Here is a 10,581-nt window from a genome sequence, read left to right on the forward strand (position 1 = left end):
TTTACACTAAAAGTTCCACTGCACACTATTTTAAAATAGGCTACTCAAATCAGTTTTGATATTGATTTATTGCAGAATGTGAAGGTAAATCAATAAGTTGCACAAATTACTGAGTGAAAGGAACTCTAGGACACAGACACTTTTCTTTCTGACACAACATCTACCCTACTGACCGGCCATATAAAACAACCTAAGTATGGGGTGATCCATGTTCTGTGGCAAAAAACAATTCAGACTTCTCAGAAGTCCAGTTACTATGCTCCCCTTCCAGCTCCAACTCTCCCACTGCCTCCTTTCCTGCTACTTTCAGCCTCTCCATGCTCTCTCTCTCATATAACAACTTACATTTATATAGTACCTGTAACATAGTAAAAACATCCCAAATGCTTCACATGAGCCACTATCAAACAAAATTTGATACAAAACCACATAAAGACATATTGGTCCAGATTTTGGAGTCAGCGACAAACGAATACTGCCTACTATTCATTAGACTTACTCCCAAACTTTCTACAAGCTTTTGCACTGGAACTTGATGTGATTAGTGAGCCATTTTAGTGCCGCACATTCTACAGAAAATTTGGGGCGTGTGTGAACAGGACGAGCAACTTTGTAGCTTCTTAACCAATCAGACTGAAGGATCATTACAGAGACTTGCAGAGCCTGAACCAGAAAGTATAGGATGGAATAGTTAATTTAATACAAAATAGTGTACAGAACGTAAAATAAAAAGTGGGAAAGAAAGATGGGATAAAGAGAAAGAGATAAAAGAGACAGAAACTGTTTCAAAATTATTTTAACTTAAAATCATCAACAATAATTAACATCGGAGAGAATAAGACTCGACATTTGTTAAGGTTCATTTTCAGTGCCAGTAAAGTTGTTTATTACAAGTAATAAGACTCATCATAATGTTAAAAATTTACTTCTACTGGACTGGCCAACCCTTGGCAAGCTTAGTGGGTATTCATCACCCAAGTACTGCAACATCATACACTTCTACATATTTGAATGCTGAAACTCTATGAAAGATATTTCTACAATGAAGCTTTTGCAGAAGAAGGGCAAGTCAGACAGCAACTTCCTGATTTCCAAGTTTAACTACACATGTGTGACTGCCAGACATTGGTGTCTGGTTTACACTTTAATAGAGGTGAATGCCGATAACTTCACCGTAATTTTTACTCAAAATCTGAGCCATTAGGACAGGTGGCCAAAATCTTGATCAAAGAGGTAGGTTTTAAGAAGCATTTTAAAGGAGGCAAGAGAGGTTGACAATAAGAGAGATTTAAGGAGGGAATTTTGGAGCTTAGGCTGCTGAAGATATATATGGCTGCCAATGGTAGGGCAAAGAAAATCAGAGATGCACAAAAGGCCAAAATTAGAAGAGTGCAGAGATCTCAGGTGGTTTTAATGCTGCAGAAGGTTACAGGAATAGGGAGGAGCAAGGCCTTGAAGGGATTTGAAAACAAGGATAAGGATTTTAAAATCAGACCGGGAGCCAATGTAGGTCACTGAGCACACAGGGTGCTATTCTGAGACAGTCTAAAGGAGTAAAGGTACATCAATAGCTTAGCTGCCAGTAGGAATTTGGAAAAGATCCTGCCCAACAAACAGCCTTCACTTATTGAGAATCTAATCACTGAAAAATATGGGAAATTCCCCAATACATAACATATTTGAAGATTCAAATAGCTTGCAAATAAAGTAACACAATACCCCCAAATTATACTAAAATCCACAGCAATCATGTTAGATCACAGGACTGGGTGAGGAACTGGTGAAGAAAAGCACGAAAGAGTATACTCATGAGAGTTATAACATAAAAGTAAGAAGTCCTGCAGTTTTGGACTCCTGTTTTTCCAATCAGCTCCTAATGAGCTGAATATAGAAATGAAGTATCGTACTGTCAAATTTGCAGATAGTATTAAAATATGGAGAGCAGTAGTAGTAGTAAAGGATGCAGTAAAGAAATTGTAAAACAATTTATATTGGTTATACAATTGGGGAGACATGGCAAATTAAATTTAATACTGACAAACAGAATATGCAATGATCAAAAAATTTGCATCACAAATATAAGAATGAAAATAAACTAGCACTGACAGACTTCAAGGATGACCTAGGAGGAATAATCAATGCTTCACTTTCAACATCCAACATGTTAAAGCAACTAATAAATTATAGCACTGAGATTTGTCAGCATAGTAGAATACATGTCTTCTAAAATAAAAGCAAAATACTGCAGATGCTGGAAATCTGAAAAAAAAACAAAATGCTGGAAAAACTCAGCAGGTCTGACAACATCTGTGGAGAGAAAAACAGATTTGACATTGCGAGTCCGTATGACCCTTCTTCAGAGCTACTAAGACGTTCTAAGGTTATGCTGAGACTTCACAGTGCACTGGTCAAACAACATTTACAGCATAGAGCTCAATTCCAAGACCCAGAAAATGTACACATGCATTGGTAGGAGTACAAGAGAAAAGATATATTCCAAGTGTGAAAGGAATGAGCTACGAAAGATTAGAGATCAAGCCTTACAGTCTAAAAAATAGACAATTAAAGATGTGGGCAGACCCATTGATTACACAATATTAAATAGCACAGGTAGGTAAATTCAAAATACTGCAAGATTAAAAAAAATAGATGAGGTAGACTATAGAGCTCATGTTAGTTCATCGATCCATAAAGAACCTAAAGTCTCTGCACTGCAGTCATGATTATTTAAAAATTATTTCAGTATTTGTACCTCTACTACTCTTCCCAGGAATCCATTCTAAGCCAGTGATTATTTGTTGTGTGAACAACAACCACCTGACATCAGTCCTAAATTTGCCTTTCACTAGTTTTAACCTGTCACCTTGTTCTGCCCTTGCATAATTTTCCAGATTCATCTTTTACCACACTATCTTACATCCCTCTACAAGATCAATTCTTAGATGTTCCCTTTCAATGCTGCAAAGGCCAGATTTCTGCAAACTTTTCTCTGTCTGCACTTTCACCACCACAGGCAGTCTCCCTTGCAAACAAAATGGAGGAAATACTGGGTCAAAATCCTAGAACTCCCTTCCTAACAGCACTGTGTGTGTATCTGCATCACACGGACTGCAGCAGTTCAAGGCTCACCACCATCTTCTCAAGGGCAATTAAAGATGGGCAAAAAATGCTGGTCTAGTCAGCAATGCCCACATCCTGAGAAAGAATGAAAAAGATAGTATGACCAAGGAACTCTCTATAATAATTCAGTTTTTGTCTGTCCGAACTGTTCTAATTGGTCAGTTTGAAGGCACATCTGTTGACAGGTTTATTTGGTGGGGCAGTGCCTGGTGCATGTAGCGAGATGTGGGATCATGGAGGACAAAAACAGCAGAAGGTAAGGGGGGGCCTAAAGTTACCTTGGCTAGTGAGATAGTTTCTGTGAGGGATGGGATGGGCTTGACAGGAGGGGTGGAAGGAGTTGAATGGGGGTAGCATGAGGGAAGTGGGTGAGATTAAAGAATTGATCAAGTGTGGAAAAATTGCAGGGACAATTATTTGATGCAAATTATTTGAAAGCCATTCTTTGTGCTAAAAAAGATTCACTGGATTTGAATGGAAAACTTAATTCATCTGAGAGCTTTTCTAAAAAAAAGCATTAATTCTAGACTAACAAAATGATAAGTCTATACCCACTAGGGTCCCTACGCAGTCTTATCACCAATGGGCATGCCACCATACAAATTTAGAACAGAGGAAGGAGCGGTTATAATGTTGCAATGAAACTTAAATCTTAAACAGGGACTTTGTCATCGAACAAGATTGGTAAAAAGGAACTTGGTTTCTTGATAAATGCAGAAATTATATTGGGCAAATTTCAAGGAAATAGAGTAGCTATTCCTCAAATAGAGCCCATTAAGTATAAAACTGCCTTTTTAACTCAGGAGTTGTCAATTAGACTTTCATACTCTATGGCTATAAACAAAGCACAAGCCCAGACTCTAGACAAAAGTATGTTCTTAGGGCTGTTTTTACACACAGCTTTATGTAGCTTTTTCCAGTGGGCAATTTTAATTCTCCCTTTGATATAAGAACTAAAAATCCTTATTTTAAAAAGTACTGCTGCAATAACGATAATGTGCAACGTCTCAAATCCGGCTATCCAAAAACCATCGATGTCCGAAATCCAGGCATTTTTTTAAAGCTGCCATGATTGAATTTTTATTATTATTAGATGAGTAAAGTAATTTATCGGCTTGTTGAGAACTCTCTTCCCCCGAGTTGAAAAGGCAGGTGCAGACCTGATGGGCTCTATTTGAGGAATATTCTATTTCTTTGAAATCTGCCTGTTATAATTTCTGCATTTATCAAGAAACCAACTTCCTTCCTACCACTCTTGTTCGGTGATAAAGTCCCTGTTTAAGATTTAAGTTTTGAAACAACATTATAACACGCCAGCTAGTTATTGGCTTTATGCACCTGTCTTTTCCTGTGGTCTGAGTTGTCCAAGCGATCCTTGACCCGACCCGGGCTGAACTGCCCAACCTGAACCATCTGGCACAAAAGATGGCAAGATCCAAAATCCAGCACAGACTTGGTCCCCAGTTGAGGCACCGTTCCTGTACTAATTTGACCGCAAATGTTTTATGGGTCTTTGCTAGTACAAATTAATCATGACTTTACCCTGACTTGTTCCAAACTGCTTTAATTTCTATAGGCATTTTTGAATGTTGAATGATGTGTTGATAAGTTTAAATGAAATCTGGTTGGAGAAGGCTCAGATAGCATGGACCAGATGGGACAATTGACCTGTTTCTACATCAAGAACAGAAAATGCTGGAAATACTTAGCAAAGCAGGCAGCGTCTGTGGAGAGAGAAACAGAGTTTGGCCTTTTTCTGTGATGTACATTCTAGTAATTAAAATTTTAGCCTGACACATTGAACCTGTGCCAGCTCTTTGGTAAAGCTATTCAATTAACCCCACACCTATGTTCTTTCCCTATGAATGAATGATTTTCTTCCCCTTCGCGTATTTATCCAATTCTCTTCGGAATGTTACTATTGAATCTGCTTCCACCAGCCTTACAGGTAATGCATTCCAGATCACAATAACTCACTATATAAAAAAGTTTCCGCATCCCACTTCTAGCTCTTTTGACTTAAATATAAAATCTATTCACCAATTTTGCTGCTGAATCTGAATGACAAAAGACTTGGTGGAGCTATGTTGCAGTGAGTTAGTTACCATGGGAGCAACTTAGGACACAAGATGCACATTATACTGAGCTGAGTTCCCACCAATTTAGTGTGCGGTGAGCTAGCCCAGATGTTACTGCAATATTCCGAAACAGAACCGTAAAGTGCAAGAGCACATCAGCGTAAAGTGGAGGCATTTGCTCTGAAAGTAGAGACAGAAGGTTTGATGATTAGTTTATTTCTGATTTTAACTTTTCAAAAGCTTTCAGTAGATGGTTGTTAAAAATTAGTGACTAGTCGAGGGTGATGCCCAAGTAGATTAGGTGAGGAGTTAACCATTTCCTGCCCATTAGGGGAGATGGTGGTGTAGTGGTATTGTCACTGAACGAGCAATCCAGAGGCCAAGCTAATACTCTGGGAACATGGGTTCAAATCCCACCATGCCATGGAACCATTGTTTATTGTCATAAAAATCCATCTGGTTCACAAATGTCCTTTAGGAAAGGAAACCTGCCATCCTTACCTGGTCTGGCCTACATGTGACTCCAGACCCACAGCAATGTAGTTGACTCTTAACTTCCCTCTGAAATAGCCAAGCAAGCCACTTAGTTCAAGGGCAATTAGGGATGGACAACAAATGCTGGCCTTGCCAGTGACGCTCACATCCCATTAAAGAATAAAGGCTTTAAGAAAAGTGAGTTCTGGGGAGATATTGTGCAGGTAAAAATGAAAGGATAGTCTTTGTGGTGCTTGGTTGAAATTGCTAATTCAGGCAATACTCTCTTATGTGTTTCAAATAATTAGCGAGCATTATTTCCAGGGAGGAAAAGTCATGAATTTCACGATTATTGATTGAATTATTATTCTTTTTGAATACGCACATCAAGCAAGGGCATTTCTAATCTATTAACACCTTCCCAGAGTCCAGCAAATCCCTCGCTGATTATCAATGGCCCCCCCTCCCTAGTTTCTCTAAGCACCACTGGCTAAATACCATTCATTTTTCAGGATGTTTTTTTCGAGACATTGTTGCCTACAACTTCTATCTATTTTATATCATATTTACAAATTTGGGCTACATTATCTCTGAAATCACGTTGCTTCATGTCTTCCTTTCTAAATGTCTACATCCTCTAAGTATTCATAATATTATCCCATGGCCATTCTTTACTGCATTTTATGACTTTCATCTCTTCCATAAATGCACTGAAGCACTGAAAGAATTACTTTGACACCGTTATACTTGTCTCCAAAACTATTGTCTTTTCCAGGTCTCTCTTTGCTTACCTGACCAACTACATTCAAAAAGTGGATTCTTTCCTGTTTTCCATGCAAAAGTTGTAGAAACCACATTTCCTTGTTCTTTCACTTTTAATTTGTTTCTTGCCCATTTAGAGTTGCATTTGTTCAGTGAGGGTTTTTAATTTTATGTTTATATTTAAAGTGATCTATTTACCTTCTACAGATATGTGTTTAACAACTGCACTCACTAAAGCTATTTAGATTGCTCCCTTTTTTATAAATTTAGCCTGATCCCTGGCCTTTAATATTTCTGAATCCCAGATCATACTGAATCTGATCATTCTCTAGTTGCTGTCCTCATAAGAGTACCACTACTTGCCAGAATGCTTTTGCCATTTGCTATATGTTGTCTGGGTCATTTACAAATATCAGGTCAAGATGAGCACTGCCTCTGTTGGCTTTCCTGATGTACTGTCATGAAGCAGCCATGCATTACATTTACCGACTATGACTCAAAAACATTTTAGTTTTGTGTTCGATGTTTTGTTGATTGAAAATGCCCAGTACATTTCTGCTCTTGCATACCTTTCCTAGATCTTCCTAGAGTAAACTGTCCTGCTTGTAATGTTGACCCATGGTCTACAGCATACCCCTAGTGTAGCTGGAGTTTTTTTTCTCCACATTGGAGGTCTAACTAGAGTTGTTCCATTTTCCCAGGATCAACTTTATATATGTCCCATATGGCCCAGAAATTAAGGCTTAAGCATGTCTTACATTCAGGATTTTAACTGTGGTTCCTCCCACCAGCACTACAATTTTGCTGAGTGATTCAGGATGAAACCCTGGAAAAAAAAATGGCACATCATTTCATAAACAGCACAGGAAACAGCACTTCAATATAAGGAAAGTAACTGTTTGCGCTTCTGAAGAATACTTCTTTAGAATATTTCTTTAGGTACAGGTCACCTGTATGAAGTGGTACACAAACTGCTTAGGTTTGGAAACAAATATTTTAAAGGGAGTTGTGGTTCATTTCTGCAATGCATATATAAATAGCCAATTTTGAACAAACAATTCATTAACATAATGCCTTGAGTTACCCTAACAGCAAAGTTTGAAAATTAGTGTTCCAAAGTCTGTTCATAATTCTAATGAATACTCCCATGAAAATATCACCAAGCTATTTAACCAGAGCAAGACTGGCAATAAAGTACCCTGCTGTCCTATACTTTAGGTATACTAAACAAGTTTTCCTTTGAATAGAATATAAACAAAATCAGACGCTGCTGCTGTGGCACAGGAACAGACTTATCAAGTCACAGGTATTTTACTGTGTATGTGACTCATACAATATGTTGTTACTGCTAAGCACATTTAAATACACTGACAGCTCTTTCACACACCTCAGTAGAAATCTCACAAACAGATACACACTAATGAGGCTGATATGTCTCTAAAATTTCTTCTGTAAGCATTAGTCATAGTACAAAATGTCAGTTTAAGTGTCTCTCCCTTATAAATAAAAAGTATTTCCTCGTCAATGGTGTAGTTTCTCGTGGTCAGCAATGAAAAGCAAATGGAAAGCTCATTAATGAAGCAGAAGACTTTGAATATTGTTACCTTTGATCTTATTTTCAATAATTAAGCTTCTCTATATTTATTTACCAATTGCTGTAAAATGTACTGGTTCCTCAAAGTTGGAGGTGTTCTTTAACGATAACTACACCACCTCTTATTAATACCACTAAGATCCCCGATGTTTACCTAATTTTAACTGTTAGCAGCTTTCTACATTGAGTTTACAAGTTACGCAACACACATAAATACAATGTATTATTTTTCATCTTTAATATGTAGAAAGACGTGTTCTGTTCTGGACAGATTTCCAACCATCCAAGGATTACTTGAATTATTTGTCTATTGTGTATTATTTCTCTATAAGCATAGTTAGAATAACAACAGACAAAATAACTATCATAAAAGATTAAACATATATACTGCATAAGTTCCATGCTGAGCCTGCATAATTCTGCAAACATCCTTTCATTAATAACCTTTTCATCAACCTGAAACGTTAACGGTTTCGCTCTCCACAGATGTTGCCTGACCTGCTGAGTATTCCCAGCATATTCTGTTTTTATTTCAGATTTCCAGCATCCGCAATATTTTGTTTTTGATCTACCCTTTCACTGTCTAGCATATAACAATGGCCTTTATCCTATTACAAAAACACACTATTGTCTTGGTTTCAAACTGAAAAGCAGAGAGATATAATTTAGGTAGCGTGACATACTACATTTGTTATAAAAATACAGTATCCATTCTACTCATGTGTAGTCATGTCCACGCTACATATGATCCTATAATTGATCACACAATATGATCACAAAATGTACGTTATTTTCCTGTACAAAACAAACAAAACTTTATTTCACTTGAAATCACTTGGCAATCTGCTATGAGCAAATTTACCACAATTTTATTCTTCAGAATTTCCTCATCCAGGTAGCATTTGTGTATTTGGGTATGTACATTTAAAATGGGAACTATTATTTGGCAGTATGGTCCAAGATAATACATCTTAGCTTAAGACGTTGCTTTGTTTTATCCGAACATCTCAATAGGTTGCTGTACTGTAATACTTGCTGGCATCAAATATATCTCTAACCTATTGTACGGGGGAAACTAATGTATATCATCGTATTTTTACTGTGGCAGAATTTAACACCATAGATTAAACTATTATTCGAGCGAGCAGAGCACTGTGCAGTCTTTCATTGTAGCACATCAATAACCCAGGGGTGATTGGAACATTTCAATCCATAATAAATTACTTGTTGCACAGTCGCTGCTTCACGCTTACAGCAGATAGTGTCAGGATGAACTATCGCTGTGACGAGCTCAACCCAAACTGCATGTAATAGTTGTCAAAAAAAATATTACTGCAGAGGGAGCAAAAAAAAAAAGCCGTCCCTGCAATAAAAATCACTGTACAGGAAACTTTGCCTTTTTGTGATGTATCTGACTGTAATATCAAATTTATCCTCCAGTGCCACTTTCCAACAGCAATGCAAAACACTTTGAAAATAGGTTTCAACCTCCCAGGACACACACTCCAAACAAAATCTAAATAGCCCCCTTCAATTTATTGTGTGATTATTTTAGTGGCCTAGGCTAGGAAGCATCTTCCACTAGTATAAAACTCCTACCCTTTCAGCGCCATATTATGGAGGCATCTCTCCCAATTGTGCGTTGAGATTTTTTTTAAAAAAAGAAAATAAAGAAAAGAACATGGTCTTTATTCCCGCCCGCCCGCCCGCCCGCCCGCTTTGGTACCTTGACTGTCGGTTGGGTGGGTGTCCGCTGTGCCGGTGCTGTGACGGTTGGCTGTTTTAACTCCCCCTCCCCCCGCTGCCCTCACTCGCTCGCTCGCTCGCTCCCTGTCAAACTCCACACTCCGCCATCTTCCATCGCCGCCGCACAACAACATCCCGCCACGTGACCCCCCGGGCCAGCCAACCGCGCGGCGCCCCAGCTCCAGCCTAAAAATAGCCTCTTCAGATCAGCGCAGTATGAATAATGCAAGAGCATGTGGCTCAGTGAAGAACAGCAGATGCACTGTATGAATGAGAGAGCTGGGTAGAATGGATATGCAACACCCGTATTCTAAAAAAAAAATTCATATTGAGAAAAATCCAAGACCTCTATGACTGTATTAAAAGTCCATATACGTTGATGTGCACATTTATGTGGAGGTCATTCTCAATAAAATTTGCAGTGTGGTTCATTCATTTTTTTTCACCCTATTTTGGCACATTTTAAAAATAAACACAGCTCCGTTTGTTTAAATAGATTTGCAACCTGCCTCACTTATTTCTGGTCATAAATCTCGTTCCTTGCATTCCCCCATGTTTTCTGCCAGCCCTGCAAAATCCTGAATATAAAATCCTGAAATACAGTACAGCATTCCACCACCTACGCCCGCCCCCCCGCTAACGCTAATTGTCTTTCTGGCTGGTCCCCGATATCACTGAAACTGGGGGAGAACGCCCCTAAACCCCATTAGAAGTATTGTCATAATCTCCCAAAATAACAATGCATGAGACCGTCCCCGTGCCATCAGCAACATACTACCACCGTGTTTCTCTTAGCAGGATGGCACC

General features: G+C 38.4%; 1 protein-coding gene across 5 annotated transcripts in view; it reads right to left on the reverse strand.

Moving 5' to 3' along the window:
• Positions 1-9,888, reverse strand: part of hdac5 (histone deacetylase 5) — a 378,423-nt gene extending 368,535 nt beyond the window's left edge. For all 5 annotated transcript variants that reach the window (XM_041217570.1, XM_041217576.1, XM_041217573.1 and 2 more), the window contains exon 1: positions 9,755-9,888. The gene's annotated coding sequence lies outside the window, so the exon portion shown is untranslated. The remainder of the gene's footprint in view (positions 1-9,754) is intronic.
• Positions 9,889-10,581: the final 693 nt, after the last annotated feature.

This window comes from Carcharodon carcharias, chromosome 23, assembly GCF_017639515.1.
Source record: "Carcharodon carcharias isolate sCarCar2 chromosome 23, sCarCar2.pri, whole genome shotgun sequence".
Lineage (NCBI taxonomy): Eukaryota > Metazoa > Chordata > Chondrichthyes > Lamniformes > Lamnidae > Carcharodon > Carcharodon carcharias.